Source organism: Rattus norvegicus, chromosome 1, assembly GCF_021556685.1.
Source record: "Rattus norvegicus strain SHRSP/BbbUtx chromosome 1, alternate assembly SHRSP_T2T, whole genome shotgun sequence".
Taxonomy (NCBI): Eukaryota; Metazoa; Chordata; class Mammalia; order Rodentia; family Muridae; genus Rattus; species Rattus norvegicus.
This window is the reverse complement of record NC_141534.1, coordinates 137,669,993-137,683,585: the sequence shown is the minus strand read 5'-3', so window position 1 is coordinate 137,683,585 and position 13,593 is coordinate 137,669,993. Positions and strand designations below refer to the sequence as shown.

Sequence of the window (13,593 nt, the reverse complement as noted above, 5' to 3'; positions counted from 1 at the left end):
CAGCGCGCACATACCTGGAGCTGATTCCCTCCATCCGGCCTCATGCTGCTGGGATACGATACACCTCGCGAACTCCTGATCACAGGCATGCTTTTCCTTGCAAAGCAGCCCTTGTAATTTACTGAAATCCCTTGCCTTTTTCATAGGAAGTAATTTGGACTCTGCTTCCACACCATCTTTTTAGGACAGAATGAATAGTTTATCAAACTAGTCGTTTGGTATGGCATAAAAGTGTGTGAGAGTCTCCCTCAGGTTTTGAAGGCAGGTATCCATTGGAGTTTACTGATAACCCCGGTTTCTCTCTTCAGCAACCCCCCCCCCCCCCCATTTCTTCCTTTAACCAAAGCCCTGGGGCTGGGAAAGAAAACAGCTGTCAGAGAAAGGCTGGTGTCGGTGATAAGCCTTTTGTGTGCAAGCTCAAACTTTGAGACCAGCCTGTCCAAACAAAACAGCTGTGGTCTTCTGTGTGGACAGCAGAGTACACCAAGGCTGTTCGGAAAGGGGGGTTGGAGGGCAGGGGGAGCATCCAGAAAATATGCTGGTCCCTGAAGCATTCTGTCCACGGTTGCACAATCCATGAAGGAATTCCCAAGGGGAGCCAAATTTTATTTTTAGTAGAGGTCAGTCCTTTGGTCTCTTTGTCCCCATCCTTCATTATGGTGCTTTAGCACATCACTGTTACAATAGCCCTTCATGTTGGAGGTGGCGGGCCTGGCTCCGCAGCTCTGGCATGAGGAAGGCAGGGGGGACTCATTCTAGACTCCAAAATCCAGAGTGAAACTGCCCCCAGGGACCCCCATTTCTGGATCAATCTGCTTCAACACCAATGTCTTTCTGTTAGTCCCAGAGCCTGGGTCAAGAACCTCTAAAGAAGGAAGTAAGGGATGCCAAGGTTACTTTGTAACCTCTTGTCTGGCAGTGCAAGCGGCTCTTAAAGCAACAAGGTGGAGATCTGAAGTAGAAGTCAAACTCTTTCTTTGGAGTTAAAACAGAGACTGTTTCAGGAACTTATCTGATTCCCATTGCCTCATTTGTCCCTCATGGGCATCCTTAAACTCTGTGGAAAGCAAGCCTGCAGCTGACATTCAGAGAGTAGCTTATCTCTGCAGGGGTTAGTGTTCCTTCTAAGGGTATTAAACATAGGAACTCATTTAGGAGAGCTTTCCTTCAACCTTTCTGTTATTACACATTCTCATAACTTTCAAATTGATTTCTGAATAAACCATAGAGAAAGAAATCATGATTCTCAGGTGATATTAGCTATTAAATGTGTTGATCGACATGATAAGGTAGTTTTTGAAGAGGACCAGACTGAGAGAGCTAAGATCATTACGGGCAAAGTTTCACTTTTGAAATTTCACTACTTTATACAAGTTGTTCATCCTGGAAACGGGATGAAAAAGATCCCATTAAAAATATGTAATAGTAGGGGCCAGGCACGGTGGCATGTACAATCCCCCCCACACTCAAGAGACAGAGGCAGCATTGAAACAAATTCAGAGCTAACATTTTGATCTGATGCTATTACAGATATCTGTGTCTAAGTATGGAGGTAATCTGTTTTTGTTTGTTTGTTTGTTTGTTTTTTGTTTGTTTGCTTGCTTGCTTTTGGACCAGGAGACAGAAGGACAGACAGCGCTTTACCTGGCTCATTTTCTTCCTAGTCTTCACGTTGTGTTTCCACAGATACCACAATGCTATATTCTGAATTCAGGCACACATCTATAAAAGGTAAAGCTTATAGGGCTATTAATGGATCGGTCACCAGGTTAAAGAAACTGAGTCACATTTTATACCTAATAGAGCAGTAGAGGGCTGTTTCTCCCTACCTCTGCCCCTGCCCCTCCCTACCCCTGCTTCTCCTTGCCCCTGCCCCTCCTTGTCCCTGCCCCTGTCCCTTTCCAATTTTGCCTTTTCCCCTTGCCCTCCCATTCCTTTCCAACTATTTGCTGCCCTGAGTTGCTCCAACTTAAGGCCTTGTACCGTGACGAGCAAACGCTACTGTTGAGCCACAGATCAGAGCCAAGAGTAGAGACTTAGCACAGCAGGCAAGAGGAAACACTGATTTCAACATGATGTCAAAGTTGTGCCCATACCTGACCCAGATTTCTTAATCCTCCTCAGTCGGAAAGGCCCCTCTGCCTAGACCCATCTATGAATCCTCATGTGAATGGGAGGGGTTGTACTGCTTGGAAAGGTAGCTACTTCTGTTTTTCAGAGTTTTGTGACAACTTCTTCCCTGCAGATGACTCCCTTGAACAGTTTTCTTCCTCCCCACATCTCCCATTCAGCATTAAAAAGAAGTATCTACCTTCTGAGGCATGAAATGAAGTTATTTACTTGTTGCTCCAGAACCACCCCAAAGCTTTCTAGATATTGAATAAAATGCAAGCGATTTGATTTTTCTGCCCAGGACTCCTAAGGCAAGCTCACTGTTTCTTTCTGCAGCCCAGGTCATTCCATTACAGACAAGTATATATCTTGTTCCGTGCCATTTGATCGCTCCGAACTTCCAGAATGTACTGCACGTTTTGCCCCAATTTTAATGTACATTACTAACTTTCTATGGGAATGCTGCGTGGCCACCAGAACTTCTAATTAGAATTTCATCTTAAATAGAACAGAAGAGCACAGGCATCAAGACTAAAGGGAATTCCCATCCTATTGTAAGAACACTGCAGATACCCCTGAGAAGTGAGAGCCACTGGCCAGGCAAGAGGCTCCAGGACACACCCAGGTTGACTCAGATTCCTGTCCAACAGACATCTTTGAAGGCGAATGCTCTACAAGCAATTTGCTCCCGATGTTTTAAAGGCATGAACTCGGCGGTCTGCAAGCTCCCTCCTCACACAGGCACACATTTTCTGCTTTCTTTGGTGTCTCCTCATTTTATAACCAGAATCAAAGAAGAAAAAGTTCTTCTTCCTCTTGTCAAACGTTAATACACAAACTGAATAATTAACATGAGTTATCACTGCTCTTGATGGGAGCCATGTAGCCACATTCACAAATAGCAAAGTAATTGGCAAGATGAAAACAACTCAGACATGTAGGAGTGAAGCACAGCCAGCATCGACGAGAGAAAATAAAATATCTTTCATTCTTCCTCTGGACAGTTTTGAGGAGCGGGAGCGGGGGAGGGTTTACTGGAATACCGGAATGGAGTAAAATGTGGGCAGTTTGAATAAAATCCATGACTGTCTTTAATGTGGGTCCTTTTTAGGCGTCTTAAGGAAGCATCCACACATTTAGAGGGCTTTATTTCAATTATCTAAATGTTCCCAAACTGAAAATGAGAGAGGCTAACCGAAGTGAGAAAACAAAACAAAACAAAAACAACAACAACAAAAAAAACACCCAAAAATTAAACAAACAAAAAAACCCCTCAAGGACTGAGGACATGGCCCAGCAGCAAAAGCTGTGCATGAGGACCTGAGTTCTGAGCCCAAGCCCCAGCATTTGAAACTAAGAGTGGTACGCATTGTGTCTGTAATACCAGGGCTGGAAGGCAGATCCTTGGGTGGGGCTCCATGGCCAGTCCGTGTAGCTAATTCTGTGGGTACCAAGTTCAGAGGGAGAGAAACACAGTCTTGAAATTAAGGTGAAGAGTGATCAGTGACAATACCACACATCACCCTCCGGTTTTCATGTGTCCGTGTGTAGGTTAATGCACAGACACACACACACACACACAGGAGCTCAGGCGCACTTGAGAGAGACATCGACAAAAAGAGACAAAGAGAGACAGCGATAGGCAGAGAAACAGAGCAGGCAGAGAAGCAGGCAGAGAGACAGGCAGAGTGAGACAGAGGCAGGTTCTGAGAACAGCTTAAGGTGAAAATATGGCATTCTGCGGTTTCTATATACTTGATTCACAGCTTGTCTGTAAAGCAATAGGGTTTTTTTAAAATAATGTTTTAGGGAAACTTGATAGTGAAGCCTCTTTGGGAAGAGCCCAAACTATGCATCCCCAAGACACCGGAGCACCAGATTTTCCTGGCCCTGAAAGAATCTCTTATGTCCACCTTATTCTGGAATCTTCGCTACCTAACACAGCAGCAGGGAGTCTCTTTGCTGAACTACTGTGGACTTGTAGTGACTTGTAAAACAACCTAAAATGAAATGTTCTGGAATCCAGACAGAAATTTCTCCAGCGCTTAATAAACACTTTAAAGGACCTCTTACCTTGCTTCTTGGTCTTTCTGAGTTTCATGCTGTTTGTGTTAACCTTACTTTGTATTCCTGCATAAGTATGTGTGTACCTGTTCCTGTGTGTGTAGGGGGGGATGTAGGGGGGTGGTGTGAGTGTGTGGGGGGGTGTAAGTGTGTGTGTGTGGTGTGATACCTGTTCCTGTGTGTGTGTGTGTGTGGTGTTTGTGTGTGTGTGTGTGTGTGTGCATGTGTGTGTGCATGCACATGGTCAGCCACATGGAGGCTGGAGGCTGACGTGAGGTGTCTTTCTCTACTGCTTCTATCCTTTCTTTTTGAGAGAGTATCTTCCATAGAATCTGGAGCTCAGAGATTTGACTAGACCTGCTAGCCAGCCAACCTCACAAATCTACCTGTCCCTGCTTTCCCAGCGCCAGGCTTCCTCGTGAGTGCTGCTGTGCCTGTTTCTCCGACTGAATCTCAAACCCAGGTCTTCACAATTGGACAGCAAGCAGTTTAGAAACTGACTCATCTTTCCAGTGGTCCGTATCTAATGTGCTTCCAGACAAACAAACCATGAAAGTAGATCAATCACCTCACAACATTCTCACCTCAGCGCTCTTGACATTTGAATGCAGATAGAGGGAGCCATGATGTCTACCATGGGCCTTATTCCCAAACCTCTATCCACTAGATAGAGCAGTGCCCCCTCTTATTGCCAGTCTCTGACAGCAGAAAATGTTTTCAGATAGTAGCAGATGCCTCTCAGGGCAAAATGGCCTCCCATTGAGAACCACCACTGTTGCTCATTTACTTGAAATAAAAGCATTCTATGGCAAAGAAGAGTTTGTATAACAACTCTTGGCTTCTCTAAGTATTTCACTTGCTTTTTCATGATTACATGAAGTTGGCCATCTATCTGGGATAAAAAGAAAAGAAAAATCAAACAAAATCTTTCTATTTTCTTAGAATCAGTCAGCTCTTTACAAACCTATCCCACCAAGTTCTGAAGAAACTTGCTACCATCTTTGGGCAGGTTCTGCAACTCTGTATCCAGGAAATGTAGGTCAGGTGTCGAACCTTCCCTAACCTTACTTCTGTTGTTACACAGTAAGGAAAAGTGATTCCTCAAATTGATAGGCCAAATGTTCTGACAAGAACAAGCTCTAGCAAGCAACACTGTCTAAGAGAGAAACTTAAAGAGTACAAGAGTTTACAAAAATAATGACTGCTGTTATTAACATATGCTGTTAAATGTACGTTGGTAATGAAAGAGTTAAAACACATCCTTCATTGTCACCAAACCAGGACGTAATTATATGAGACCCATCTCAGTAAATACCCGTTAGCTCTCGTTCTCAACAGCAAAGTTCTCAACTCGGGTTTCAAAAACAAAACTTGACTCTACTTTTTAAATGATCTTGGTAAACACTGGAAGAGCGTTTTGAAATTCATCCTGCACAGCCAATTTAAGTGCGCCCACTTCCTGAGCTCAGATGTCCTCTGAGAAACAGAGAAGCCAGGTAATAAAGGTGAGGATGGGACAGCAGAGGTTGCTTAACAAGGTTAGCTAAAGCTGCTTGGAAGCAGTCCTAAAGACGTAGCCCAGTTCATTCAAGTGTGCCCAGGCATCTGTGAGCCCAGAACAGGGTGCCCTGTGATGTTTAATGTGTGATACAGCTAGTAGGGCAGGAGTAGGGAACTGAACACCAACCTTGTGTCTCTGTGTTTATTAAGTTGTATCACATGACATTCACCTCCCTAAACGGTGGCTTGGTGTGACACCGAATACTGTGATGTGTAAAGGAAGGTAACAGAGGCAGATCCAATCACTCCCAGCAACAAAAGCTTCTTTCTTAAGCCCTTTGAAAGGGTCTTTGGACACAATTTCCTTGCGTAACAATCACTAAATCCTATTCTTTCTGAATTGTGATATGTCCTTGCTCCTGGCTCGACTTGGGCTGACGTCTCTTCTTACACTTGTGGTAGGCGACCTATTTTACAGGGCTCCACCAAACAATGCCCCAGTTACCTCCCAAGTTAATTCAAACAAAAGCAACACCATCATTTGAGAACTGAAGGACGCATGCCACTTCCCAGGAAGCTTTCTACAGAGTTGTTTCCACTTCGGACTAGCTATGGGCTCCGTCACTTTTTTTCCCACATCATTTAGAGACATCTTGTTCTTAAAGAAACACTTTCTGGGAAAAACAAACCAACCAGACAAGGAAGCCCTGAAAAGAGAAACCACTGCCAAGGGCAAAAATGCATTTCAGAGTAGATTGTGAGACCATCTATAATAGCCCACAACTTCGTAAAGGGACCACACAGATCTGTGAAATTGGCTTTGGGTTTATTTTATAATTGATTTTTTTGTTGTGTCTGCATTTGTTTGTTTGTTTGTTTTGTGTATGTGTGGGAGCATGCATGTTGCAGTGGGAAGACCATTTGTGGGAGTCGACTCTGTCCTTCCACCAATTATTTCCTGGGGTTGGATTGTCAGGTTTGGTGGCAGGTGTCTTTTCCTGAAGTGTCATCTCATTGGCTCTACCTTTGACTTTGTGCGGAAAGGTCTGCAAGTCTCTGTGAGGGTTGGTCCTGCGCTTTGCCCAGGCTAATGTCCTAATTTTGTTTTGCATCCCTGTTAACGCACTGTCCAAAAGCAAATTGAGGAGGAGCAGGTTCATTCTGCTTACCGTTCAGTTCACACCCCATCTCTGAGAGAAATCAGGGCAGGAACTCAAAGCAGTAAGCTAAGGTAGAAATGAAAGGGAAATGCTTCTTGCGGGCTTCCTCTTTGGCTTGATCACTGTCTCATACTTCAATAGCATTTTTTATACATTATAGGACCAAACTACATAGGAAATAGCGCTACCCACAGTGGGCTGGGCCCTCCAACATCAATTCTGACAAACAAAACTTTTACAGATACATCCACAAACAAACCCTTTTCAAAGTGACAGCTAGTGTGGAAGATAAAGTCATTTACCACCTTCAGTGTCTTCTTTAACAGATAAAGCACATTGGTATCAGAATTGGGGACATTCCCCCACTCAAATTAACATTTATTCTTATGGTAATCATGTTAGATAAGTTTCAAACTTTAAATGAAAATAAAATAACTATTCTGTCATTAATAAGGGAAAGCAACAAAATACAGACAACAAGGCAATGTGTGGTTGAATTATGTAATAACAGCAGTAACACTCTGTCAGTTACAGTTTCCTTTCAACTGTAAGAAAGAACTGGTTTAGGAAGCTACCCGCTCTGCTGTGGCCTCTTTCTTGCCAGAGCTTGTCATGGGGCCAGGTGATCACTCAGGGTGAGACAAATCTATCATTTCTCCTGAGTGCTTTCTATAGTGGTATGGGTAACCTAGAAGATTGATGTTCCCTCAAAATGCCATCTTAAAGTGAGGAAATTTGTTGTTGATACACCAACAAACTTTCTCCTTTATTCCAGTTGAATCCGTCACCATGGGTGTATTGATTTCACTTTTCTTGGCTCCACATGCTTTTTCTTTCATTTTGAAGCAACCCCTGTTGAAATTTGTAGTAAAAAAGAAAAAAAATGAAAGTCATCTTGCTCCTTCATTGGATCTGATTGTGCTGGAACTAAGATTTGCTGTGCTTTTTCTGATGTCCTGGGCATCAGAATTTGAACTTCTATCCCTGGATTCAAAACAGTATCCCCCATATTCTAGGCTAGGATATAATTTTGAGGGGCTAGGGAATCGTCCTCCACTCTTTTATAAATAAACTCAAAACATCAGTTTTTAAGTCATTGTCAGCTGCTTACTCTATGTGTTCTTTGAGAAAAACTTGCCTTTTCTTTCTTGGCTAGCTGCAGCTCTGGTCTCAAATGTCCCCCTATGTATCACCGTGGAATTCAGTCTGGCCCCAAACTCCAACTGACTTTCTAATTCAAATATAATTGTTGATTCACTTGAAAAACACTTGCAGGAAACTGTAAATGCTTCTTTTAGCTTATAATGAGTGACCTCACTTTATATTTGAAGAATCTGATAATGGAGACCACATCTACCATCATTTCTCTATAGATAAATATCTAGAAATCTGTTAGCAGGCTTAGTCTGTAGAGAAACCCTTGGTAAAAGTGGCTAGACAAATGTGCCAAGGCAAAGAGATGTGATGGGTAAGAAGAATGTTCATAGAATTCTCTATTGACTGTGGACTTAGCAGTATCTTTGGTGTCTCATTTCTCTATGGTTATGAGATGTGACACCGTGTCCTCCCCTCCCTTGGGATCTAGTTGGAAGACAGCACTTTGGAATTGAGATGGCTATCACTGTGAGTTCACACCATGGCTTCCGGAAGTATCCTTGGAAGAATATGGATTACCAGAGTTGCCTACTGGAGAATAGATATTGCCTTCTGTCTGTCATAATTCCAGTCAAGAATAGTTATCCTAAAACCTGAATTACACTAGCTTTTGTTTCCAGAATTAACACCAACCCCCCATGTGGAATCCAAGGCAAGCAGAGGTCTGTATCATGCTCAGTGGATCCTTCTACAGACATTCATCACTTGATGGCTATTTATTTATTATCTGTGTTCACAACCCTAAGAGACAGGTGATCCTCCTAAAGGAAGGATTGCAATCCTGTTGTTCTTAGGCCCTATATTCCACTGCATAACAAAAGTAAGATGGAGAAGAGAAAGAAAAGGGCACGAAGGAGTGTACAGGATGTTTTATATGCATTGCATCAAGAAAGACCATGTTCATCTGGGACAGTCAGATGCTTCTGCTCTCCAAACTTCTGCACCACATCTAATGCTCCTATTAAGTTCCTCTCTGGGTTCTCGATTTCCTATGCTACTGTTTAGATTCTGTGGCCAGGGCTCCTTATTTGATCTGTCCTCCAAGACCAGCACAGAGCATGTCTCTTCTCTCTCTCTCTCTCTCTCTCTCTCTCTCTCTCTCTCTCTCTCTCTCTCTCCCTGTCTCTCTCCCTCCTTCCCTCTCTCCCTCCTTCCCCCACTCCTAGATTTTTCTTATTCTAGACTAGAGATCTAAGAACTTCCTGTAATTGCTCAAGACTCCATGTCTTTCCTTCCTCATTACCTTACATGCATGTGATATCACAATCCTCTTCCTACATCCTAGCCTTGGCTAGATCCTCCTCATGGGCTAAAAGCTACCTCCTCCATGATATCTCTTCCCACTCCCTTACTGGAAGCACCTCCTTCACTCTGCTTGCTCAATCTCTGTGGCAGACATTTTATGTTCTTCTGGTGTGTCAGAACTTCGATTAATTTTGCGTTTTCTTTCTATTTGCACAGCACTGTTCTCGCTTATAGACAGTTTCCTCTACAAGTGTTCCTAGTCTTCATCATCACTCTAGCATCTGTGTCTATCCAACTATCCTTTACCAAGGATCCAATCACATCCTCAGCCATGGAAGCATATTGTTTTGTTTCTCTTTTTTTCTTGATGAATATTAGCCACTAAACCATCCATATTCTTTTTTAAGGAGGGTGAGAGAAACCAGCAAAATAAGTACAACTTTAGTTTGTTTTTAATGAAAAAATTCAAAAGCTTTCAAAAGCCTACAACGCAAATAATAAAAGTGGCCCATACAATGTAGTAACAGTCAAATTCATAGGTAAGGTCTGTATGCTGAGTTCGTCTAATTTGTACCCATGAAACACTACACAGATTACTTAGAACATGTGTCCTGTTGAGAAATCCGTGTGCTAAAAGATGATAGCCAACTATAATGAGTGCTAAGTTTTCCAAGGAGATCCTACTTTGTTCCATGATTGGAAAAACCAAATATGAGCCCCTATCGGAAACTTCTATCCATTTCTCTGTTTATTCTAATTTATAATGAAGCTCTATCACTTTGACTACCAAAAACATTGGGGGTGTTACAGGGTCAACTATTCACTGAGTGTGAAGTGTTAAAGAAACTAAATTTAAATTCAAGATTTCTTATGCTCAGCTCAGCTCGGCTCAGCTCAGGAAGGCTCTGGGCACTCAGTCTTCCGGGTGTTACTGTATGTGGGTCCTATGTAAATAGATCCAGTTGTACTTCATTTCCAGCTGTTGGCACTTAACAAAACTAAGATGCCCTTGAGAGCACCAGATGGTCCAATCATGGAAGTTTAAAGAGTGGATCTCCTTTGGGGGTTTTAGTGCCCATTAGAAGTTTACCTAACCCTCTTTTGTATGCTGAATTTTTATCACTATAACATGTTCTAAATGAGATCTGCATTGCTTCTCATGGGCAGACTTCAAGAAAAAGCAATATGTCTCAATGCTTCTTTTTACTGAACTATAATGCCTTTTATAGGGGCATTTTTACCCTTTGGAAATACAGGTTTTCAGAAAGCCTGAGTTCCCCCATTTAAAACAACAACAACAAAAGATTGTTACTTAAGGCATGTTTAGATCAAATGTTACTTTTTTATGAATTCATGAGACAACAATTTAGACTAGACTACATATTAGAAAAATATTTTATCTTGGAAACACCTCGAAGGAAGAGGGAAATCTCCCTAGACTTGAGACAGACTACATTGGATAAAATTCCATTGAAGGGGGATGGAATGGGTCAGAAAACCTAAGTCCAAAGGAACCAGTTCTCTCCAAAGGAACAGATCATGGTTTTTCCATGTCTAATTTCTCAGTTTGTGACTCTTGTGGGAATTTTTAAACCCATAAAATGTGCCCTTTTTTTCTGTCCCTGGTAATGGCCTAATGAAATAAACACTCATAAATATATGGTGTTCCCAGAGATAAGATCTGAACATCAGATGCCTTTTACCTGTCACTGGAGGATGATTTATTGGCAATGCATTAGTCATGTGATCTCTTCCAGTTATTCACCAGGCCCCAGCACTGAAGGTCAGTCAGTTCTCTTGTCAATGGATTCTTTTAAGTGTTCTAATGCCCAAGTGCCTAATGAACCTAATTTTATATACACAACCAACTTAAAAGTCTACGAAAATGGTCATTGGACTTCATTGGATACTTATAAGTTTAATCTGAATCTCAGAGATTTGCCCTAGGACTGGTAACCCTTTGCATGAAAACTGAGATGCTCTGACCCTGCAGGAAGCAAGAGTAGATCTACTTTGTGGACATTACCATTGGATTTAAATTAAATGAATGCCTGGGTGGATGGATGGGTGGGTGGGTCAGTGGTTAGGTGGACGGATAAATGGATGGATAAATGGATGGGTGCATGTTACCAAGATTTGAGTCGACGGGAGCATCTGGCTTGACTTCAGAGCTTCTGGATTGAGCACACAGTGCTTTACCAATAGGAAGAGACAGTGGTTGCTACCCTTTTCATCTTTCCTTTCTCTTCAAGAGGCAGTCAGGAAATAGGCAGGCTTTACTTCGCTTTCTCTTTTCTTGGACTTCCAGGACTTATCTAGGCATTATAGATGCTTTAAACCTGAAAAGCAGCCAGTTCCGTGTGACAAGTGAGGCCAGGAACTCTACCCCACACCCCACTAAGTTGAGAATTATATACTTCAAAAACACAGAAGGAAGCAGGACTTCCTTTGCCCACATCCTGTTCCTTCTATCCGGCTGCCTTTTCCTAAGCCATTGTTTGGTTACCATGAAGAATGATTTTACTTCCTATAGTTCTTATCTCTGCTGCCTCTGATTGACGTTGAAGCTTTCTCTTTTTCCCAATAGCACCACATTAGTATGACAATGGGGATTCCTGAGGAAATTCAGAAAAACTGGACATATCTGCCATGATTTTTATACTTCCTACTTTTATTCTTTATTATACTCTATGCTAGATATCCAAGTAGCTGCCTAAGTCTACAATGGGCAATGCATGTACCATCAGTTAATTCAAAGTACAAAAGTATGTTTGTTTCCTGAGCACTCAATGAGTGGTCCAAGCACTTGAAGTCCCTGCCATAGCCTGAGACAGAGCAATGAGGCCACTATGTGGAATCTATATACTTAGCTTTCTATGAGCCCTTGTTTATTAATAGGACTTTTCTTGAAATATTTAGCCCCCTCAGACACTTTGGCCTTGGATGGAGAATGGAGGCTATATTAATACTACCCTCATTGCTTATAAAACCAGCTCTGTAGTATAATGTCAGCTCAAAAATTTAACATATATTGTTATAAAAAGTTTGCTAATGAGAAATCAGTTTCTAAGTGGAGTAGGTATCAGATATCATTCTACCTCTTCAAGCCTGATTGTAAAGAATGAAAGGATTCCAAGTTGGTATTGTCAGAAAAGTGTGCTAAAAGAAACAAGACTGAAGAAGTTTGAACCATGAGACATAGATATGGTGGGAGTTCCCACTAAAGTCAGACAGCAGAAGGTAAAGATCGACTGCTTGAGCACATCTTGAAGACATCATTTATTTCACTACATTTAGACTTTTCATTCTTATGATCACAACTAAAATGTGAACTTCTGGGCTTGACTTTCCTTAATGAGTTTTGTATCTCTAGTGCCTGGTACAGCTCTTGCCACCAGCAGGTCATATATCTTCAGACTCCTCGGTCATAAACTTTGCTCAACACATGAGTAATCAAATGACCGGATGTGCTTTTGAGCTTCTCCTCCCCAGTCTCTCTGGGAGCCTTTGGTCAAGCCACAATTCTTTCTTACTCCTGGCATCTCTCTAGACACATTAACACTTACCATGACCTCCTGTCTACAATTTACAATTTTCTGGTCTGTTTCCAGTTGCCACAAGCCTCTCTTTAGGGGAGTGGTGGCATTCTGGCGTCCGGGTTTTTCAAATTCTGAGTTGAAGACTTAACATGTTTCTTCACCGGACAGATTAGCTCACTGATCATCCTGGATTGAAGGTAGCATAGCTCCCACTTCTAGTAACAGCACAATCAGTTGTTTCTGGTCTACAATCCCACAGCACTGAGTCTTTCTCTACCCCTGTACCTGAGCAGATTCCCTTGGTATCAGAAAGAGACCTCTGATTTATTGGGATTGCAAAGTCTTAATTTACAACACAAAACTATTTTTTTTCAGTGTCTGACTGTACTGGCCCTCAATCCTGTTAATCCTCATTTAGTTATTTTTAACTGAAAGCCCTGCCTCTTATCCTTAAAAACCTCCCTTAATTTGATCTTTGGTTAACCTGGCTTAATTTGATCTTTGGTTAACCTGGCTTAATTTGATCTTTGGTTAACCTGCCTTAATTTGATCTTTGGTTAACCTGCCTTAATTTGATCTAAGGCTCTCTTTGACCCATAAAGTTGCTCTGACATCTTTCACATTTCACTATTACTCCATCTTTATCAGTGCTGTGCTCCCTAGCAATTTTACTTTCATAAGACGTCCCAAGAAATCTGAATTCCACAGTCACATCCATTTAAGATCTGTGTCACGCTGAGTCCTTCTCCGTTTTTAACCCAATAAAAAATGGTAACAAACCTGGGCTTCTTAGTTTTAGCTAAGTATTAGCTTAGTCT

General features: G+C 42.0%; 1 long non-coding RNA gene across 8 annotated transcripts in view; it reads right to left on the bottom strand.

Annotated features, from left to right (window-relative positions):
* LOC120099851 (uncharacterized) overlaps positions 1-13,593 on the bottom strand; it is a 178,459-nt gene that overhangs the window by 44,067 nt on the left and 120,799 nt on the right. Inside the window, exon 1 of one of the 8 annotated variants that reach the window (XR_015647108.1) lies at positions 15-456. The exons of 5 other annotated variants lie outside the window; for them this stretch is intronic. This is a non-coding gene — a long non-coding RNA (uncharacterized LOC120099851). Of the gene's footprint in view, positions 1-14; positions 457-13,593 lie in introns of those variants that run through there. 2 more of the 8 variants (XR_015647109.1, XR_015647110.1) reach the window with 2 other exon arrangements.